This window comes from Podarcis pityusensis (assembly GCF_964106645.2).
Source record: "Podarcis pityusensis genome assembly, chromosome: 9".
Lineage (NCBI taxonomy): Eukaryota > Metazoa > Chordata > Lepidosauria > Squamata > Lacertidae > Podarcis > Podarcis pityusensis.
In genome coordinates, this window is record NC_138034.1 from 40,837,297 (window position 1) to 40,860,971 (window position 23,675).

The 23,675-nt window shown below is 42.5% G+C and overlaps 1 protein-coding gene across 2 annotated transcripts in view; it reads right to left on the minus strand.

Annotated features, from left to right (window-relative positions):
* HHIP (hedgehog interacting protein) overlaps positions 1-23,675 on the minus strand; it is a gene marked incomplete at its 5' end in the record, with an annotated part of 80,285 nt that overhangs the window by 25,284 nt on the left and 31,326 nt on the right. The gene's annotated exons all lie outside the window — the stretch shown is intronic.

A 23,675-nucleotide genomic window follows, 5' to 3' on the forward strand; every position in this document is an offset into this window, starting at 1 on the left:
AAGAGGGACCCCCCCCCTTAAAAAAAGTTTCTTTCTTTCTTGTGAGTAATCTTTGCCTGCCTCCTTTCTTCTTTTCTTTCTTCCTTTTCTAACTATGGCACAAAAAAGGATTATAAAACATTTCATCCGGTTTGGGGAATTGGGGGGCGGGGGGCAGCAGTGGTTGTTGCTCCTTGAGAGTCGGAAGAGAACAATTGTTTTGTGTAGCTATTGGTATACAAGCCTCCTCACTCCTTTTCTATGGAGAGATCTTTGGGAAGCCATGAAGACAAGTTTAAGTGCTGCAGAGAATTCTTTCCTGGATTACTAGGTTGCTTGTTATAAGCAGAAGGCAAATTAGGAAAAAGGTCTATAATCAGCAGTCACTTCAAATCCAAGTATCCAAGCCCTGAAACACAGTGCCAACTCCCACTGTCTTGGCAATATGTTTAGAAAACAGTTAAATTGCTTGTGTAATATGTAAACCTTTGTTTTACCCTGGAGGCAACTACATCACTTGTCACAACGATGGTGGTCTGTTCATCATTGCTAGCATACTGTAGGTAATAAGCAGCCTCCATTCTCACTGCATGAAAGCATCATTCTGTACGGGGGTCCATAGCGCAAAGGATTTTATTATTTCAAAAAACAAAAATAGAAAATGCCCAAACATCTTTCTTTCATTATTTATGTATGCCACACAGATTAGTACTGTTATATGTTTAGCATCAGTTTCATGTACTGTGACAATACAAATGCCAGCAACAAAATGCAGCAAAAAACACACACAAAACAAAAAAAACCCAACCCCAAAAAGGGAGGGGTGGGAGGGAAAGGGAGGGGGATCTTTCAGAGCTCTGAAGTGCAGAATGCAAAAGAGCACCCTCCAAGCATACTAGCATAAATGTATTTTTCTACAGAAAATATCTAATTAATAAGTATTGATACAAACAGAGATTCAAAAATACACAGAATGGGGTATGATCAGAAAAGAATTTCCTGAACATAATGAATATTTCACACATAAGTTAAATATGCTATTGTTTATGAGGTGCTTCTTAGGCCGTCTCACTCTAGTTATTCCTGCAGCATGATATACTTAAGGCTGCAATCCTATACTCTCTTACCAAGGAGTAAGTTCCATTGAAGTCAATGGGGTTTACCTCTGAGTAGGCATGTATAGGCGTGCACCATAATGATTGTTATCGGTGAGCTTATTCTTTCCTTTAGTGATCTTGATATATTGTCGTTCATTTTCTTCTTCTTCTTTGCTACTTGTACTTAAAGAATAATTTTGAAATGCAGTTCCTTAATATGACAAATAATCCATGATAAAATATGATACAATGTACTTCTGTATGTGGAGACTGTGCTTGTATATCATTTATATTATCATTTATAATAGGACATGAAGACTTTGTATATGAATATTTTTACACTATTCTGTTTCAGGGTGCTTTTTCTTGTTTGTACAATGGGCCAGAATGCAAGCTTTCATTTTGGCAAACAAAATTGTACAATCTGCATAACTTGAAATTCGTTTTTATGCCCTTTAAAATAAATACAGGTTAACTTATAGATTGCAGGTTGTGAAATTCTATAATGATTCCAAGAAGAAAAGCTACAGCATGAAAACATAATTTTCATTAATGGCACAATTACATCAGTTCTTTACTCTTGAATTGGAGCTAGACTCTTGCCTCAACTAGACCCATTTAAATCAATGGGCTGAAACATGCCTTATCCTGTGTCATATTGTGACCTCTGAGGTGAAATTCTGTTATTATTGCTGACTTAGCAATATCAGTACATTTCAGAGTTTCTGCAACTTTGGGTTGGATCCAGACTTGGCTATGCATAGAATATCCCCACTGAAATCAATGGGGCTAAAGCTTATAAAGACATAACTTAAATCCCACTGATATCAATGGGTCTATTTTAGGCATAACCAACTCCAATCTGTTATATGCAACTGGGTGCAAAAATGGACTTAAATGCAAAGTTAATGCAAAGTTAAGCGCCTTCAACTCCCATTGAGACATGGGTCAAGATCAAGAAAACCCATTAGGAACATGCAGGACCTCCTTGCAAGGAACCCCTTGTTTCCCCCATGATTTCCCCCTCTTTATGTTAAATTAGAGGCCACCATCAGAGACCATTGTTGGACTTTCACTGGGTTTTGGTTGCTGGTTTGTTTGTTTTTTTAGTAACGTGGAGAGCTGCTTTCAGAAAGTCCCCACTGCATTCCCAGTATGGTTCTTTGGATCCCAGCAACAGTTAATTACATTGCACTTTCAATGGCCTCATAAGTGCTCATTCAATTAGCAGCATCTAGGATGAAAGGTTTGGTAAACCATCCATCCTCTTTCTAAGTTCATAAACAAAAACAATCCGCAGCTGCTGCCAAGTTGCCATGATATGTTGATTTCAGTATCCTTACGCAAAGTATAATGGAACACCAGTTATCTGAACTGTGATTATCCTGAACCTAATATCTGAGGTCACTGCCGTGTATTCCATTTGAACTCATATTTGCACATTATGTTTATACAATACATGCATTTCATTCATTCCTTGTGATCTCCAGCCCTGCCAATTTCCCCGAATGGCATCATGAAGAGCTGCTATAGTCTGAAGTTCTAATTTGCATTAAAGTGCATTGATGCCCAGTTTTAGCAACATTGGTTTAATGATGTTATAGCAACATGGGATAATGATGGCTATTTAATAAGCTAGCCACTACTGACCATTTAAGAACCTTTTGACTTTAGCTTTTCATAACACTACTGTTTGAAAAAATAGGAAAAAATACTGCCAATTCCCAGGTGAATGTTTATATCTTAAACTTTTCTATAGTGAAAATAGCCTCCTGTTATGAATGCAGTCTGCGTGTTCTCAACAGCCAATGCATAATTCAAATAGCTATGTTGAGAATATTTAAGCTGCAATTGCTTCATCATGTTCCCAACTCAAAATTCAACCTATATTTGCTATGCAACGGATAAGCATCTGTTCTATGGATGTGACCTTTTGGGCCAACATCAAGCATGCTTCTTCACAACAAATTCAAGAGGAATTGGTTGTTGACACTCTGTAGCAAAGTTGCTTTTCAAGTGGTTGTGATCAAGTGGAAGAAGCTCAGTGTGCTGAGATTCACCCAGGGAGCCACTGTTTACATAACCAAGTGAGATCATCCGGAGGAGCACTGATAGTTATCCCCCATGTTAAAGATGCCAAATGAACTTAACCAAAAATCGACCACTTAGTGTCGCCAGTCCCATGCTGTGAGACACACTTCCAGCAGAGATTCAGCAGGCAACATCGCTTTTGGCATTCAAGTGAACCTTGAAGATAGGCTTATGTAGCTGTTTGAAATTTTCTTGAGTAGCTAGTCATTTTAAGAATTGTTTTGTACTGCTTTTAATTTTTATTTAATGCTTTTAAATTGATGTACACTGCCCTGATATTTTATGAGATGGCAGTATATAAACACTCTTATATAAAATGAATGCATGAATGAAGCTGGAAGTCACTATGGCCCATAAAAATTTGAAGCTGCCATGTCTTTTGGCACACATTGCTGCAGCATGAAAAATGCAGGTTGAGTTGCAAGTCTGGGATAAGAGCAACCTGGATGGATGCACAATGTACTTTTGTGGATAATGCCTTGTGGGATGCTACTCCAGAGGGTTCATTGTCCTAATTTGGGGAGAGCATTTTAGGGGCAAAGGGAGCTGCTGTTAGAAATGGGCGGGGAGAGAACTGAAAAATCTCTGACACATGTTTGGAAATAGCATGCAGAACTTTGCATCATGGCCATTGTAAAGCCATCATATGGTCATTTTTACCACTTATATGGATCCACTCGGCCCATATTTTCAATAAACCTATTTGTGGCAACCTCAACCCTGCCGTGTGGGGTCATCACCCTTGTAGATGAGACAGACAGACAGGAGACAGCCTGGAGACAGACAGACAGGTTGTATATCCACAGTAGTGAGCCGAAGAGAAACAACCACAGAGAGAAGAAACACCCTGGTGCATCTGCAGTAGCACAACCAAATACCTTCATCTGCCTTCGTCTACTCCACACTACATCTGCCTGCAACACCTGTAAAATTTCCTGCAGCAGAAGTGTCATATCATGTTTTGTACAACCAAAAGTGTTTTTTCTGTGTACCACGGGTCGTAGCGTCAGGCTGTTCTATATATTTCTATGATCCAAGAGCAGGAAAACATGCCACAATGATTGCTCTCTTTTTGTTACACACCCTCATATTTTGATGCAGGCAGGCAGGCAGGCAGGAAGGAAGGAAGGAAGGAGATACTGAAATGGTTGGGGGATTTTACCAACCAAATATTACTAATGATGAGAATGCTTGGCTGGAGTAAGAAATACGTGGTTTCTGACTCCTTGTTTCCATAAAGATTATTTTATGGTCTGTAGCTAATATAGTGGTCATGCAGCTAAAGGCATTATCTTCGCATCATTAGAATGAAACATAACACTGGAAATCCCTGACTTCATTGCTTGAGGTTTCATTGGTATCTGAGATTTTATATTTCCCATTGTAAATCTAAATAAGAACTTGTGCTGACCTTTATTAGAGCAAACATTAAACATTAAACAATTTAGTAAGATTACTACTATGAAAGGGAACTTTTTAAAATGTGTTTTGGACCACCAAGAAACAACCATAAATTTAAGGAAATATGAGGTTACGACCATGTGACTTCCCTTGCCGAGTTATGTAACAGATTGTTGTGACTTAAAGGTCATACTTTTTTTTAAAGACACATTTTAAAGAGATTTATAAAATTTCTATTTATACAATGTTCATATCAACAATTTAAAAGGTATAAGTTACTAGAATGACATATAAAGTTCAATTCCTATGACCCCCTTTACAAAATACTGGGCCAATAGTAAATTATATAATCTAGAGCTCTATTAAACGCATATCTTTTAATGGACAGGCAAATGGTTCATAATGATCAAATTTTAGTTAATGCTGAGGAAATGCCAGTCTGCTTATATGCTAATTTTAAAAACTGAGAATTGATATCTTTACTTCATTTACAGCCTACCCTAAATGTAAAGTTGAGAGTGGGGAAAAATAGAATAATAACTGAAATTAGTTGCACCAGTCCAGCAAAAGCAATATCCATGGTTTGCCCTTCTGTATATCTACTTCTTACACATGCAGCTATGAAGAAAGGACTGGGAAGTACAACTAGGGCAGAACCACATAGGCTGGATCCATGGGGGGTGGGCAGGGGCTTGGGCAAGCTGTCAGAACTCCAACTTGCTGCCTCCCAAGTTGTAAGTCAGTAAGAAAACAACAACCCACCAATCCTCACCCCCTAAATGTCAAGAGACTTCATTCATCTCCAACAGCACATCTTGTTTGTCCCTTGGCTTAGATCACATCCTGCTTTCAATGACAAATCATTTAACTGTATATCAAAATTGAGTTACATGAAAGCTAATGGAAAGAATAACAGAGCTAGTGATATCAACTGTATGTTTTGTACAAACAATCTTCACAACAAAGATAAGAGGGACAGAATTTTTAAGGCTGCTTCTTCCCTTTATAACAATTTACAATCTAGGAATGAATGAGAGCAAGGGAGAGCGAGCATTAATAAAAGTCAGCCATCATTATGATGTCACTCTCCTAATTTCCCCTGAAATAAACTAGCAGGTACAAATAATATTTACAATAAGTGACATCATCAATGTATCTTTCCATTGCTCAGACCTTGTGTTATATATAGCAGTGTTTCCTGTTTGTTGTAAAGAACACCTTCTGGGTGGAATGGATTCCATTAACAAAAATCTGTCTTATGTTAAGCCATCTTTGTTAAAACATACGTACACACACCAGACCAGGAATGATACAGATACAATGTAGCAATTTATAAAAACTTAATCATGTGTTACAAATTAAGGACTCCATCCTGTGTTAAAGTAATCCATAGCTACATAAAGAAAACAGAGTCCAGATAATATGAATAAAGCTCATTTCCTAGGAAATTCATCATCTCTAAACAAAAAAATTCCCATACACAATGCTTGATCACAATTATGGGCCTAACTACAAAATACTGATGTAACCAAGCTTATCGGAGGTATGCTGTGGCGTACAATTTTTTTAAATTATTTTTTAGCATCTGATAGAGAAGAAGTCATGATTGTTTTTTGAGAAAAGTCAAAGAACCTGATCTTTGCAGAACTGTTGAATCTGTACTAAAAAATCAGTATGCAACATTTATGATGTCCATTCATAAACATCTGTTTCCAGAAAATCTTGGTCATTTCAAGTAACATTGTAGGATGATGCCCAGTTCCCCAGGGAATGTCCATTCATGTGATTTCATTCAGAGTTTAATGCCAGTGTGAGGTGAATCCATGATGTCTGCCCAGAAGAAAATGAGTGTCTGGAAAGGCTCTCAAAAGTTTCATTAGTACGATTAAAATATACATGTGAATGAGGAATTTGCTTGTGGTTCAGGCTTTTTTTTTCAATGGGAGGCAGAATGCAACCCCAGTTTATATCAGCACCAACATTTGCCTGGGTGCTTCTGAATGTGATGACTAGGAAGCCTTCTTCAATTTCAGCTACAAAGAAGATCCAGAGACAGCTAATTATCTTTACTAATAATGCCAGTGTTTTTTTTCTTAAAAAATAATCATGTTTAGAGCACATTTTGACTCAAGAAAACCACCATTTTATAGTTCAAATTGGGGAAAATAAATACAGTAAATGGACAAAAGTACAAAGATTCACAAAATGTTTAGGGATATGTGTACCCCTGCGAACCCCCAGAAAAAAAGCACTGAATAATGCCAAGGAGAAAAAGTGCATTGCCTTCCCATGCACTACCCAAGAGACAAGAGTCACAAGAGCCAGTGTGTACCCAGGCTATCTGTATCTGGGAGAAGATATGGCACTTGGAGACAGTCACCACATCACCCTAAATAAATGTTGACTTAGTATGATCTGCTCTCCCCAACTGAGCAGAACATTTGTCAGACCTGGTGAGGATTAGACCACAGAGGAGGTCAGAGGAGGTGGGTGTGGCAGTAGTTTGGAGTGCACAGTGAGAGCAGAAGACCAATAAGCTGGGACAAACATCAAAGGTATGGTGGCCAGAGATGGGTCCTTCAGGACACTGGACAGATGCATTTTTCAAGTCAAAGATGGCCAGTTCCCATTCAGATATTTTGGCTATTACAGAGGGCTCATGTGGTGAAGTGGTTATACTGCCTGACTTAGCTTGGGAAGACCCTGGTTCAAATCTCTGCTTGTTCCCAGTGTTTACAATGCTTGAGGCCAGTTAGCATCACTTAGCTTAACCTAGGCTTGCTGTGAGGATAAATTTGGGGGGCAGGAATCATGTCCTATACTGGAAGCCCTCTTGGAAGTGGGCAGAATTAACAAGAACAGCAATTTTGCTTGACCACAAGGCAAACATGTTACAAAGTACTAAACTTGAAAAATAACTTAATTTTAACAAAGGGGAAAGGAAGGGGAATAACAGTTTCTAGAAATGCAAACAACAATAGCTACTTTTTAAATAGTAGGTAATATATATATAAAAACAAGTAACTTAATTGTAACCAGGGGACCATGTCTGAAACTGCCTAAGCATTCGTTAAAAAGCAGTATAATAACTTCCTCTGTATATAACTGCAGAAATACTCCTTCACATTTCTTATGTTCTTAAAACTGATAAACCAAGGTGGCGGGGGGGGGGGGGGACTGAACTGGCTCCAAAGAATGACGAGTGGAAAGAAAATTAGTGCAGTTCCACAAATATATGACAAAAGGTTTACACAGTGCTCTGATTGGCAGGTTCTATAATAGTACTCACATTTCCACTGGTGCAAGAGATTACACAAGCATAAGAATATACTTTGAGATTCATTTAATTTGTTTCACACAGTGGGAAGCACTGCATCTATGAGTGGAACATACTTTCCACATGCAGAAGGGCACCTTTAGATATAACAGCACATGCAGATTATAGAAAATCGAATGTATGCCATAATGATTAAAGCAAACGGTTTATTTATGCTATTTATTAAATTTCCATACTGCCATTCATTTGAGGGTCACAGGGCAGTCTACAATATAAAAACACAAAAATACTTAACGCAGTAACAAACAAAAGCAATAATGCTTCCCATATATTGTTTAATGTTTTTATTTATTATATTAAACCATTCCATTACCAAGAAAAACCAAAGGTTTTCTTCAGTCCCTTATGATTTATCTACATGCTGCCCTGATCTTCATTAAGTCATATGTATATGGGCATAATGAATGGTTATATGGCTGAAATCTGATAACAGTTGGGAAGTCTTCACTAGGGATGAAGGAGAAATCCACTCCAGTAAACTCAAGCATGGATTCCTTGCCTTGTGAGGGTTGGTCTCCTTCAAACAAGCACCCGTGTTTTTCACTGTTGTTTTTTTCTTAAAGAGGTCAGTGAACTTTATAACACCATTAATTAAATAAGGTCAGTTGTAACATTTGTTTCATTTCATGTTAACTTCTCTGGGCATCTGTCGCATTGGCACTTTGGCAAATCCAATAAATGAAATAATAAAAGAACAGCGTTGTTTAGAAGTCTGATGCCTGAAGCAAACTGTATGACCACACAAAACTATTACATACTCAGAATAAGAGAAACTTAGACATAAAAATTAACCAAATGTTCATCTGTGTTGATGGACTGCATCCAGCCATAGTGAAGATTTCTTGAGGTTTTCAGTATTACTGCTACTACTGCTATTATTACTATTGATACTGCTATTATTTGGCTTAGCCCTATGGTTGATTAGAACCTGAGTTTCCCATGGTCAAAGTTAGCACTGTAGCTAAGCATACCACACTTCTCACTTTTTTGTTGTTTAGTCGTTTAGTTGTGTCCGACTTTGTGTCCCCATGGACCAGAGCACGCCAGGCACTCCTGTCTTCCACTGCCTCCTGCAGTTTGGTCAAACTCATGTTGGTAGCTTCATCTTACAACCTTATTGTTGTAAGATTCAGGACAGATAAAATGCTTCTTCATGCAGTGCATAGTCAAACTGTGGAACTTGCTGCCCCAGGAGGCAGTGATGGTCATCAACTTCAATTGCTTTAAAAAAAGGATTAGACAAATTCATGGAGGAAAGGGCTATCAATCACTAGACATGATGGTTATGCTCTACCTCCACAGCTACAGGCAATAATGCTTCTGAATACCAGTTGCTCATGTTCTGTTTGCTGGTTTCCCATTGGCATCTGGTTGGTCACCGTGAGAACGGGTTGCTGGGATAGATGGGCCATTGGCCTGATCCAGTAGGCTATTCTTATGCTCTTAACCCTAACTACATCCCACTGGTTGTGAATATGTCAGCTTGCTGTGTTCTAGCATGTACAGTGGTACCTCGGGTTAAGAACTTAATTCATTCTGGAGGTCCGTTCTTAACCTGAACCTGTTCTTTTAATAATAATAATAATAATATTTTTTTATTAAATTTTCCATTTTAACAATCCAATCAAATCACATTAAATATTCCAAATTATACAAATACATATCATATAGTCCAAATATTCTGCCAAATTATAATTTTTTATTGGGACTTCCCATGCTTCAAGTTTGGGGGGCTCTGATCATCTCATATCTCTACTGCCTTCAGTTTCCAATAGTTCCTTTAAATCTTCCTGTTGTTAACCTGAAACTGTTCTTAACCCGAGGTACCACGATGCCACCGCACGATTTCTGTTCTCATCCTGAAGCAAAGTTCTTAACCCGAGGTACTATTTCTGGGTTAGCGGAGTCTGTAACCTGAAGCATCTGTAACCCGAGATACCACTGTATAATGTATAATGACTGTGCTCTAGTCATTATACCAATTGTTAGTTATTTGACCCTTTCCCTTTTTTAAAATCCTCAAGTATTTAACTTTATTTTCAACACTGCAGGCTAGTTCAATGACAGTACGATATTGCTGTTACATTTTACAGTAAGTTTACAGCCTAATTATGAATTAAAATGGTTTTCCAGATACAATGTGTACGGTCTTAATAATCTCATCCACCTTGCTGTAACACCTTTTTATTTTATTCACATTCCAGAAATTTTCATACTTAAGTGGGTATCTTTAAGCAGCCTCTGTTCTGATCATATAGATTTTAATTTCCTAACTTTCCCCTTTAGGCTATTTCTGGTTTCCGTATTATTAAAAAAATGAAGTTTCCTGTGAAATTATTGGTTTATGTTATGATCCCCATGGGAGGATGCCAAGTTTAATTACATTATGGTCATTGCTACCAAGTGGCTGAACCACACATTTCCTGAATCGGACATGATTTTTGTCAAGAGCAATTTCTTTCCTTGAGTCTTCCAGAAGTAGCTTATGAACAATATGTTTTTTTGCTGCACATATCCGCAGAAGGAAAACAATTTAGTGGATAAGACTAGTGGAAGAACATCACCTCCCCCATATTAACAAGCAGTTTAGGGTTGATTTATACAAGTATTAGCCCATGACACACAGCAAATTCACAGCTGACCATGTACTGAAATAGTTAATGCCCCAAACTTGAATCTTCGCATCCAGGAATTGTCCTTTTAATATATATTTTGCACAAACAAGCTTTACTCTTAAGCTTGATTGTTACTTTTACATTGTAGGTACCCTGCCCTGGAACCAATTGGTGAAGAGTTATAAATAGAATTAATAAATAATAGGCCAAAGTCCAATAACAGACATGGCCTAGGTTGGCTGAAAAGCACTCAAGAAGAGAGGCTGAAGAGGTAAGTGGCAGGTGTGGAGCAGCAAATACTTATTCAACGAACTTAGTAAAGTTCAGATACTGGGAAACACGAGCTGTCCAGCTTTGTTACACTCTTCAAGGAGTATTACTATTTAACAGAGACTTCACCAGTTTTAGACTGCTTCTCAGGCTGCTTACTGGAAATGTAAATTCTTTGAAGAAAGCAGTATGGAACCTGTTTTCAGAGTTGGTTGTGGAATTCAAAAACTATTTATCTGATGGGAACCAGAGCTTTACTATATGCACAATAGATCCCAGTTGCTAATCAAATAATTCTTTCTCTTTTCTGTGAATAGCCATCCTTTTTTTGTTTTTGTTTTTACAAAGAGAAGACTAAATGAATACACCAGAAGGTGGTTTATAGGTTTCTTCATAGTTAAGGAATAAATGAGAAATGCAATACATGGATAAATAAAATTTGAATTGTTGCAATATATGAAGTAGAATTTAGTTTAGATAACTGTAAATGTTACTCCATTCAGGTGATATTACTGAATGTTTAGGCTCTGCATTGCAAATTCTTTTAGCTGTATTCCTGCGCATATTTCCAAATTATTCACACATGAAGGATGTTTTATTTAAAAGAACTGATATTTACATATGGTTGTGCATGGTATAGTAGCTGAAAGGGTATACAGTGAATCTGAAATACCGGGAGTCTTTTCTGTCATATGTACAGTATGTCCAAACTATAAAACTAACAAAATGTGGAAGAAAATACAGTTTGAACAAGTGTTATGGCCATAGTCTAGGGCCCATTCCTTGAATGGGGCCACTCTAGTTGTGGAAAATGGAACACTTTGTGCTTTTATTGCTACCTTAGCTGTTTGTGAAGAATAAATGCATTGACCAACATTTTGACCAAATATGGGTGAATGAGCAAATGTGTGGGTTCCTAGAATGAAGATTGAAGCAGAAGCACTCATCCCCCAGTACAGATGTAGCTCCAGACAAACCAAAAACTGTAATAAAAGTTTGCTCTTGGAGGAGAAAAACCATGAGCCCAGGTTCAGATATAATGCTAAGCCCAACAGTAGCGTAGCTCCAGGTTGTGAGGCAATAACAGGACTGGGGGCGGACTGCAACCATGATCTTCACTCCATGAACCTACACATTTGCTTGCTTGTGCTAATTCACAGTTTGGCTTAGTGTTATGCTGAATCTCTTTGCTACCATTTCTTTCTTTTTTTCTTGTTCTGACTCACTTAATGCCTTGGGATGATGAGCTGCTCTGATGTCAGAGTGGGCTTCTAATACTCTTGCAGGTAAGTCAGCAAGGCCTTCAAGGTTCTCTGTGACATCAAAGAGCCTTTTGCAGATCCCAGCTGTCATAGCCTTTGATTGCCACTGCTTTAGTTTTTCTGAAGTCACAGAGGACTCTGCAAGTCTTGGGCCAGACAGAAGCAATAGAAAAACCACCAATTATGAATTTGCAGGACCATGGACAACTTTGAGCTAAATTATTTGGGGAATTCATGAATATACTTATGGTATGGGCTTTCAAATGATGCCATAGTTCTGATAAGTCCAGTAGTTCTAGTCTATCCTATAACTAGACTCAGAGAGAAAACTCTGACTTGGTGCTAATAAGTTAGGATGTAATAGTTATCTATTTGCTCTGGGTCTATTTCATGCTTCTGCTTAAATGCAGGAATTATAATTTTTTGTGGGGCCTGTTGAACACTGGGACCAAATCCTGCGCTCTTTATCCAAATGGAAAATATGGATTACCTTTGCTACATAAACCATGCTACATAAACCATGGAAAATCTTAAGTATATATTGTCAGGGAACTGCCATCGGAAGGAAGGGAGGTGAAGGGGCTCACACAGGTTGGGAGAGACTCAGCAGCTGAAGAGGGAACCAGTAGGGGGAGAGGAGGTGAGCGGAGGGAAAGTGAGCTGGAGGGATGGCTCAGAGACACTTCCAGCGAAAACAGTGGGGAGGTTTCAGGACCTCCTGTAGGGACACCCACTCCTCGCCGGAAACTGTCACGCAGAGAGTCCAGAAGACGTGTTTCCGTTAAGGAGCTTTTATGTTGGAAGCGATTCCGAAAGCAACCACTGTCGGAATCTGCTAGTGACTAGAGGAGCCATGTCTGAGGGGTTCCGTCACAGACCGAGGTTTGTGGACTTGAACAAACTCTGAGGGGATACGATTTTACGCACAAGCAGCTCATCATCCCATCACAGCATTCCGACAGTCTTTGAAAGCAGCTTGTGCAGGAGAAGGCATCATGAGCAACCCAGCCGGAACCAGAGAAGCAGGAGCTGGAGCGGGTCCAAGCCTGGAAGAAAGGTACCGGGTGTTGGAGGTCCAGCTAGCGCTGCAGACGGCGAGGCTTGAGGAGAGGAGGGCTCAGGATGCAGACAAAAAGGGGAAAGCCACCCAGCTCGCCAGAAAGGTACCAGGATTGGTGCAGAAGTTTGGGGGGGAGCCCAAAGACTATCATGGCTTTCGGACAGAGATGCAATATGCCCTCAATCTGCAGTTTGATGAATTCCCTGACGAGGAATCACGAGTGGCTTTCGTGATTGGGCATCTTGAAAAGGGGGCGAGAGACTGGGTTAGACCCCTGATGGCAGAGAATAGTGACGTCCTAAAGGACACGATGAAGTTCTTTCGCGCCATGGATCTGATGTTTTCCAGCGATATTGAACAGGGAGTGGTGCGCAGATAGTTAATGGCTTGCAAACAGGGGAGCCGATCTGTCCGTGAGTACTGGACTGAGTTCACCATGCTGGTTCACAGATTGGGGTGGGACTTATCGGCGGAACCCATTCAAATGCTATTTGAAGAAGGGCTTTCTTTGGCTGTGAAAGACGAACTTTCCCGGGGCCCTAGGGCGGATTCTATGGACCAGCTGACCAAATCTGCGCTGACCATAGGAGCGCGCCAGGAGGCGAGAGCATTGGAGAGGCGGGAAGGGAAGGGGGAACGTTGGAAGGAGTTCCGCATTCCAGACATTCCAGAGCCAACTTTCCCGCCGGCAGAGCCGATGGAAATCGGAACAGCGCGCGCGCGCGCAGTTTCAAAGCCCAGTGAGGGGGGAAAGAAGGAGGGAAAAGGCGCCCGGAAATGCTATCTCTGCCAACAGCCAGGTCACTTTGCCAGAGTCTGCCCCCAGAGGAAGGAATGGCAAGGGATGGTGGGAGCTGTGGAGGGAAGGGAGGAAGAAATACCGGAGCAAGTAAAAGCCAACGCCTGGCTGCCACCGTCGGGGCACAGCAGCCAGGCCAAAGAGCAGTGAAAGTGCCCACGCCAGAACCTCCTAAACCCGCCCTAGTGATAGAAGTGGCGCTAGAGCTGCCAAACGGACACCCTCTAAAGATAAAGGCGCTGTTGGACTCAGGCAGCTCCTGCAATTTCATGAGCAAAGAGTTTGCAGCTGAACACCAGATACAGACGATCCCTTTAAGCAACCCCCTGCAGGTGACCACGATCGATGGCAGGGAGCTGTTGGGAGGAGAAGTCAGCTTGCAGACCGTCCCAATGATAATGAAGGTGGCAAGGCACACCGAACTGATAGCGTTTAATGTGGCCACCTTGGGAGGAGCTCCCATTATATTGGGAATGAGCTGGCTAGCGTTACATGATCCGCTGGTGGGCTGGCATCAGAGAGTGGTTTCTTTTGGTTCAGCACATTGCTTAGAACACTGCAAAGAGGGAAAGGGTTTGGCAGGGGCCCAAGCCACCCTAGCAGGGACTGAAGTAACGGAGAACGTGAAGGTACCACGACAATACGCAGATCTCCGCGACGTCTTCAGCGAAAGGGAAGCTGACCAACTACCCCCGCATAGACCCTTTGACTGTCAAATCAATTTACTCCCTGGGGCACAACTCCCTGTAGGCAAGCTGTACGCCATGTCAGACAGAGAGATGCAGGAGCTAAAGGAGTTCATTGACAAGAACCTGAAGAGAGGGTTCATCAGAGAGTCCAGGGCGGTGGGGGGCAGCCCAGTGTTTTTTGTGGATAAAAAAAACACGAACAAGCCGAGGCTGGTGTGTGACTTCAGGGCCTTAAACGCAGTGTCAGAACCAGTGGCCTTCCCTATGCCCAGGATTGACGACATTTTGACAAGGGTGCGGAAGGGAAAGATTTTCACAAAGCTGGACCTAAGGGGGGCGTACAACCTGATACGAATAAGGAAGGGGGATGAATGGAAAACCACCATGTTCACCCCTTTAGGGGCATTTTAATATCTCGTTATGCCCTTCGGCCTACAAGCAGGCTCCGCGTGCTTTCAATCATTTATGAACCACGTCCTGGGGCCTTTGCTTTACAAGAATTGTGTGGCCTTCTTAGACGACGTGTTGGTGTATTCTGAGAATGAGGAGCAGCATGTGAGAGACGTCAGAGAAGTGTTGAGCAGGCTGCAAGCCAACCAGCTGTGGGTGAAACTGGAGAAGTGTCAGTTTCATACCAAGGAGGTGGAATTCCTGGGGTATCGCCTGTCAGACAAGGGATTGGCCATGGATCCCGGCAAGGTCCAGGCGGTGCTGGAATGGAAAACACCCAAAACAAGGAAGGATGTGCAGAGGTTCCTAGGATTTGGGAACTTCTATCGTAAGTTCATCCGAAACTTTGCCCACCTGACGGCGCCCATTACGGACTGTCTCAGCAGTAAGAAGAAGTTCGTTTGGACTGAGGAGGCGGAGCGAGCATTTGAGGAACTAAAAAGGGCCTTCGCCTCGGAACAACAACTCCTGCATGTGGATTTACAAAAACCGATGAGAGTGGAAACTGACGCATCAGACAGAGCTATTGGGGCGGTGCTTCTGCAGCCAGGGAAGGAGGAGTCAGAGTGGAGACCGTGTGCCTTTTTTTCGCGAAAGCTGAACAAATCCGAGAGGAACTACACGGTGTATGACCGAGAACTACTAGCCATTCATGAGGCGTTCCGGAGATGGAGGCACCTGCTAATTGGCGCACAACATAAGGTGCAAGTGTGCACTGACCACAAGAACCTAGAGTATTGGAGGACGGCACGAGTGCTCAACCAACGGCAAGTGAGATGGGCCCAGGAGTTCTCCAAATTTAACTTTGAGATTTGTTACGTGCCAGGCCCAGAGAACATTAGGGCGGACGCTCTCTCTCGCAAACCTGAATATTTGGAGGGGGAGGGAGCACCCGAAGAGAGACATGTCATTCCAGAGGACCGCTGGGTGTGTGGGGCGGCATTGGTGGGACAAAGAGAACTGGTAGAGGAAACAGAGAATGATGAATACGCCCAGAATAAGCTCAGAGGTCTTAGGGGTGAGGGAGAGGAACCAGGGGGTTTCGAGGAAAGAAATGGAGCTTTGTATTACAAAGGGGCACTGTATATCCCTGAAGGAGACTTAAGGGGGAGGGTACTCAAGCAGTTGCACGACAGCCCCACGGCGGGGCATTTTGGACAACACAAAACCATGTGGTTGGTCACCAGGGAATTTTGGTGGCCTAAGGTGAGGGAAGATGTACGGGAGTATGTAAGAGGGTGCGAGCAATGCCAGCGAGCCAAAGGGGAGAGGCGGGCGCCGGCGGGGCTATTAGAACCCTTACCAACCCCAGAACGACCTTGGGAGGCAGTGTCGATAGATTTTATGACTGATCTGCCGAAGTCCAAGGGGAAAACAGCCATCATGGTGGTGGTAGACCTACTAACAAAGATGTGCCACTTTGTAGCCTGCTCGCATGCAGTCACGGCGGAAGAGACAGCGAAGTTATTTGTAGAACACATTTTTAGGTTGCACGGCGTGCCATTGAGGGTGGTCTCAGACCGAGGAAAACAATTTACTTCCAGGTTCTGGAGGAAGCTCATGAGCTTACTGCAGGTGGAGGTCAACTTTTCGACTGCCCGGCACCCTGAAACCAACGGGCAGGCGGAAAGAGCAAACGGTGTCCTCCAGCAATACCTGAGCTGTTATGTCAATGACAGAGAGAATGACTGGGTAGAAAAGTTGGCGCTGGCGGAATTTGCCTACAACAATGCCGAGAATGTGTCCACAGGGATGAGCCCCTTCTTGGCTAATTATGGGTGTCATCCCAGGGCTTTCCCAGGGGGAGAAGGGGAGAGATGGAGCGTCCCGGCAGCCGAGCATTTTGTAGAAGAAATGGAAGCAATCCATCGTCAGCTCCAACTCAACTTAGAAAGGGCGAAGGAAGAATACAAGAGGCAGGCAGACAAGAACCGAAGGGAAGGTGAAACCATAAGGGTGGGAGATAGGGTGTGGCTGTCAACCCAAGGGTTGCCGTTCAAAGGAGGTTGTAAGAAATTAAGACCCAGGAGATTGGGTCCCTTTGAGGTCATTCAACAGGTCAACCCAGTGGCTTTCAGGCTCCGGTTACCCAACCACATGAAACTGCACCCAGTATTTCACAGGTCGTTACTGTCACCGTATGAGGGGGGACGAGAAGGGATGGCCACTCGGGGACCGGTCATAGAAGAAAGAGAATGCAGCAGCCACGTGGCAGAAATCCTCGACGCCAGGTGGAAGGGGGATCAGGTGGAGTATTTGGTAGCGTGGGAAGGAGAACCGGAGTCAGAAAACACTTGGGTAATGGCAGAAGATATCAATGACGAGGTATTGATAGAAACGTTCCATCAAAGGTTCCCAAGGAAACCTCAGCCTGTGGAGAGGTTCCGGAGGGAATACTTTGGGACCACCGATGAGGAGGAGGAGTTGGAAGGATTCTTGGACTCGGAAGGGGAAGGGGAGATGGACTCTGAGGAGGAGGAGTACTTCGAGACCAGGAACCGCAACAGGTGGAGAGAAGTGTTCGAGACATCGGAAGATGAAGGAAGTTCATTCCGGGGTTTTGCCTCCTCACCGCCCGTAGAGGAGGGGGCGAGAGGGGGTGAAGGGGGCCCTGGAGGGGAGGTGGATGTCAGGGAACTGCCATCGGAAGGAAGGGAGGTGAAGGGGCTCACACAGGTTGGGAGAGACTCAGCAGCTGAAGAGGGAACCAGTAGGGGGAGAGGAGGTGAGCGGAGGGAAAGTGAGCTGGAGGGATGGCTCAGAGACACTTCCAGCGAAAACAGTGGGGAGGTTTCAGGACCTCCTGTAGGGACACCCACTCCTCGCCGGAAACTGTCACGCAGAGAGTCCAGAAGACGTGTTTCCGTTAAGGAGCTTTTATGTTGGAAGCGATTCCGAAAGCAACCACTGTCGGAATCTGCTAGTGACTAGAGGAGCCATGTCTGAGGGGTTCCGTCACAGACCGAGGTTTGTGGACTTGAACAAACTCTGAGGGGATACGATTTTACGCACAAGCAGCTCATCATCCCATCACATATATATATATATAGAGAGAGAGAGAGAGAGAGAGAGAGAGGACTTATTCACCATGAGAAGAAGTTGCATGAGTGGACTGCTTTGTAACAAAAGGTTAATGCTGCAAGCAGAAGTCTGTATATCCCATTTTTCCAGACATTTGACCTGGTCCTTGAATATGTTTGTCTACTGGTCATAATTTTGTGCTGTTCCATACTAAGTTTGTTAACAATCTTTTATTATTTTGTGTAATCTCTTGGGTGGCTTGCATTTGAAGTTTAAGGCTTGTTTACACCCACTTTAAAGAGCTTAAGTTTATGAGAAAACAGATGCTAAAGAATGATTGTAGCAACACTAACCGTCTCTCCAAATGCATATTGCAGATAAAGTTTAGGGGCAAAAAATGAAGCTAATCAAATTAGATTTCTCTGAATTTGAACAAATCTAGAAGATTTTTTCCTTACCAGTCCTTTAAAAGTGTCCAAGGTTTAGTCTGTGTGCCTACCGGTAAACACTATCTGAAATTGGACAGGGAAGTTCAGAAGATTATGGCTATATCCTGAAAAATGCTTCACATGCACACACTGTTAAAAATCATATCTCATATTTCACATCCTAATTGCTAAAGGGAAACCATGTATATGCCACTATTATTATTATTTCCCCCCCCCTGATATTTGCCAAAGAAGGGAGGAATACAGGAAGCCACCTCATACAGAGTCAGACTACTGGTGCATTTAACTCAGCACCTATGCTGTCTGGGAACAGCTCTCTGGGGTTTCAGAGAGGACTCAGCCCATTGTGGAGATGCCACAGGCTGAATGGATCTGGGAACTTTTACATGCATGGCATGTGCTCAACCAATGAGCAGGGGAGAAAGAAGAAAAAGCATTTCAGAGAATTAAGTGCTGTCCTTTAACAACAAGGTCATTGATTTTCCTTGTAGCAAGGAGTCTTTCATAAAATCTAATAGCACCTGTCACTGTACACATCACAGGCCTAGAAGTACAATCTTCATCCTTAGAAAGAAATAATCTGGTCTTGTAGGCTGGCTTGAGTTGCAGTGATGTAAGCTGCAGTACTCCAGCTGAAGCTCAAATATTATACTTGGGAAGCAGGATGGAAGTGGCTAGCTCCATCACACTTCTTAAAAAAGTATTTGGCTAATGTAACTGCTTTGCTTTGCTTTCCATTCCTCCAATGCAGCAAAAGGCCAAAGGATGCCACACAAGCTGAAGGAAGAGATCCTCCATTCTCTCTTCCACTGTTGAATGGAAAGTGTATGGCACTGTGTGCCATGAAGAGAACATAATAAGAGCCTTGTTGGATCAGGCCATCTAGTTCTCACGGTGGCCAACCAGATGGCTATGGGAAGTCCACAAACAGGACCTGAGGTTTAGCAGTGGTACATGGAAAACCAATGGTATAAAGCACCAAAGGTAGCTCATGTGCCAATTTTTTATTTTTATATATTTAGCACACTTGCATCCAGCTTTCTTCCACCATGGAAATCAAGACTGCAGACAGTTGGTCCCCAGATGGTGTTCCATCCAGACATTACCCACAGCCAGAAATATGTTGCTTTGACAAGACAGCTGCATCATGTGCCTCCAGACAATGCTTTGGGACAGATTCTAAAACTCACCACATCCTATGAGTGACTACCTCAGGGCAGTGGTTCATAGCTTTTTCTGACTTAACTAAGGCTAGTCAATATGATCGAGTGGGTGAGGGAATGCCTTAAAACTGACCAGAAATGGGTTCCTCTGTTGGTGAACCATTCACCTAAAGATGCTCATCACTCAGAACCTCTAATTTTAATCACACCAGCCACCTAAATGTGACTTGTGATACGGTAAAAGTTCTAGGTTCTGAAAGGGAAGTGCCCACACCACATGATCAGCTTTCAACATGGGACAACATTTGCTAAGTAAGATTTCATAAATAGGAGGAATTCCTTCTATCTGGCAATATGGTAGCACAAAGTATTTTGTTGACTGCACCTTCTAGTACTGACATACAAAAAACACATCATAGCTCTTTTCAGATATTCCCTCTGTGTAATTATAATTCCATGGTGGTGGGGCAGCACTCTGCCCCTGCATCCCTTTCCAGGCCCAGATCTTGCCTTCTTTCGAGGTGTGGCATCTGGAAAAGGTTGGGGATACTGCATGATGAGCATTCTCAGCCAGGAGGAGACCATATCCTTTCTAGATGATCTCTTCAATGAATGGTTTGGGAAGGGGGAGGAAAGGGATGTGAAAGGCATAATGGTGGAACAACCTCATTCTGCCCCTCCAAGTGATTACAACTACATGGAATAAATGCCTGACATACTGTAATTCCTGTGTGACACACACTGGGGTATGATAGGCCATCTGGACCACCTTTAGTATGACCATGGTTTGGTCTTCATCCCTTTCCTAGGTTCTCCTCCACTTTTTTCCAGATTTGCCATGAAAACTGCATATATTTTGATATTATTGTTGACTTCAGTGCCCCTTGTATCTCTTGCACAATATATATGTCAATGGACGTATACTAGCTGTATCCTCGTTTTGTCAGGACTTGGGAATTGCTTAGAGCAATTGCTGTTTGCTTCAGACGGTTGAAGCATAAAGCATACCGTCACCATTGTGACTTTTGTGGGGCATAGCTGAAAACATGCCAGCTGAAAGCCCACCAAAGTGCACAACATGTACATCAAGAAGAAACATTTCCCTATGATTATATCAAGTACAAAGGCCCATACAAGGAAAAGCAAACACATCTGTGCTTAGCACTATGATGGCTAGCACATTATAAATACCTAAGAAAGTAAATTCAGGGACCTGATCTTCCTAGATTAGATAAATCTCTGTGTTGTCATAACAGACCTCCCTGATGCTAAAACTATGAAATATCTGAAGTAATTCGATCACTGAATGTTGGTGCTTCACTTGAAGAAGAAAAACACCCACAGAAGTATAGTGCTCTTTTTCTGAATTTATCTACTTTATACAGTGGTACCTCGGGTTACATACGCTTCAGGTTACATACGCTTCAGGTTACAGACTCCGCTAACCCAGAAATATTGCTTCAGGTTAAGAACTTTGCTTCAGGATGAGAACAGAAATTGTGCTCCGGCAGTGCGGCAGCAGCAGGAGGCCCCATTAGCTAAAGTGGTGCTTCAGGTTAAGAACAGTTTCAGGTTAAGAACGGACCTCCGGAACGAATTAAGTACTTAACCTGAGGTACCACTGTATATTTTTTTATAACCTTGTCACATCGTGTAGGCCAGCTCCTCATAAACATAACAGAAAACTTGACAAGCAGCTCTGGATTAGGCCAAAGGCATATCAAGTCCAGCATTCTGTCTCCTGCAGTGGCTCCCAGATACCTCTTGAAAAGGTAACATGCCCTTGCCTTTCTTCCTTTTACGTCAAGGTCTCCCCCTTTGCTTTAAGAACTGCTGCTTTTATCTCAGGAAGAGCCCTGGTTCTTGCTTCCTGTTGAGAATATCAGTACAATAAAGCAGAGTTATTCAACCCTGGGATACCCAATCTTGGGATACTTCCATACTATGGTAACATAATCAAACCATGTGTCTCTCTTCAGTTCACATCACTGGCTGATGCTAGGGTTGTGGGTAGGATGCCGGAGAAATGTTTCTCACAATACGATCCTTGTCATAAGAGGGGAAGCCTGACTTGCCTTTTGGGGCAGGGATCCCACATTCATTGTCATGCCTAGTTCACACCACAGGTTATGGAAATGAAGTCCATAATATTGAACAGAATTCAAGCAGAAGTTCAGTAGAAATTTCTATCATAAGGAAGAAGAAGAAGAAGAGTTTGGATTTGTTATCCCGCTTTATCACTATCTCAAAGTGGCTAATATTCTCCTTTCCCTTCCTCCCCCACAACAAACACTCTGTGAGGTGAGTGAGGCTGAGAGACTTCAAAGAAGTGTGACTAGCCCAAGGTCACCCAGCAACTGCATGTGGAGGAGCGGAGACGCGAACCCGGTTCACCAGATTACGAGTCTACCGCTCTTAACCACTACACCACACTGGCTCTCAAGGATTCAACTGACAACATGTTTACACCTTGTAAGAGGTCTGTGGCACAGATATACTTAGTTTTCTGATTGTCATTTGTGCATTGTGTGCTGCATAACACAGAGAAGCTTGGCACACTTAATCATATGTCAAAATATGGTTTGAATAACACATACATAGAATGGAAGATGACAAGATCCTCAAGGATGCGCTCTACAAGGAGCAGGCTTCAGGCACTCGGCCTGTGGCAGACCAATTCTATGTTACAAAGTTGTCTGCAAACATGACATGAAGGCTGGCAATATTAACCCCACCATATGGGAATCCCTTGCAAAGAAGTGCAGTGCCTGGAGACAGACAGTCAGGTCGTATATCCACAGTAGTGACCAGAGGAGCAATGAACAGAGGAGCAATGACCACTGGGAGGAGCACACAGAGAAGAAACTCCATGGTGCACCTATAGTTGCGAAACCAGATGCCTTCATCTACCCCAGCTGCAACAAAACATGTCTCACCCGTATTGGTCTCTACAGCCACAGCAGGCACTGTGACTCTCCAACAGTGCTCCCCAAAGCTGCATTTGTGCAGCTTTCAGGATGGGGCAGAGTGTTGATGAAAATAGGGCTGCATGGCTGCACTTGTGAAGGCAACACAGCGATTCTGATAATACTTCAGTGTACCCACCACCCTGTCGCCATCAAGGTAAGCTGCAACCTCCTGGTGTCAGGAAGGCACCTCCACCCCACCACATCATCTGCTACTGGAAAGGAGACAATGATATGGTCACTTGCCATGTAAGTATGTTCCACTTCCAAGGTTACAGAACTGTGGCCTGCAATGTAATCACATAGTGGTTGTGTGATATTTCCACTCTGGCATTATTAGCAGTGGCACCACACCACCCCTGTGGCATAAAATGAATCCAGGAGATCAGACATACAGCAACACAGACAGAAAGCACAAATATATAACTGGATTCCTTCACCAACTCCTGATTGGCTGGCTTGGTGGGAGTAATTTGGCAACTATCCCCTGCTGGCTCTTTTTCCAGAACTTACTGCTGATTGAAATTATTTTAAAGGTGGATTGTGTTCCTTCTATTCTTACTGAGGCCTTTTGGTTAGCATCATTAAAAAAAAACCCCGCATTTCAGCTTCTGAATTTTATTTCAGTCTGAACAACTTCTATTTTAAATCAAAAACAAATGGGCAACCAGATCCCACAGATCATATACCCACTTTCCCAAATTAAATATAATAGCCAATATTGATTTAATGGCAATTTATTTATTTTCAAGTAGGAAAAATGTGAGTTTTAGCTGGCAAATGACACATGTGCTGTTGCCGAAACAGCTTCAGCTTCTCCTTGGCATTTATTTATTTATTTATTTATTTATTTATTTATTTCAACTATAGGAGAAGAACGCGATCTTCACTTTAAAAGATTCTATGGAAACTAAGACCAGATTCATATGATATAAGGTAGAAATGATGAGCAGAAAGGTAAACCATCTGTCAGCAGGTTTAGCCTTTCAAAAATCATGTTATATCCTGCTAGAGCTCTGCCTGTGA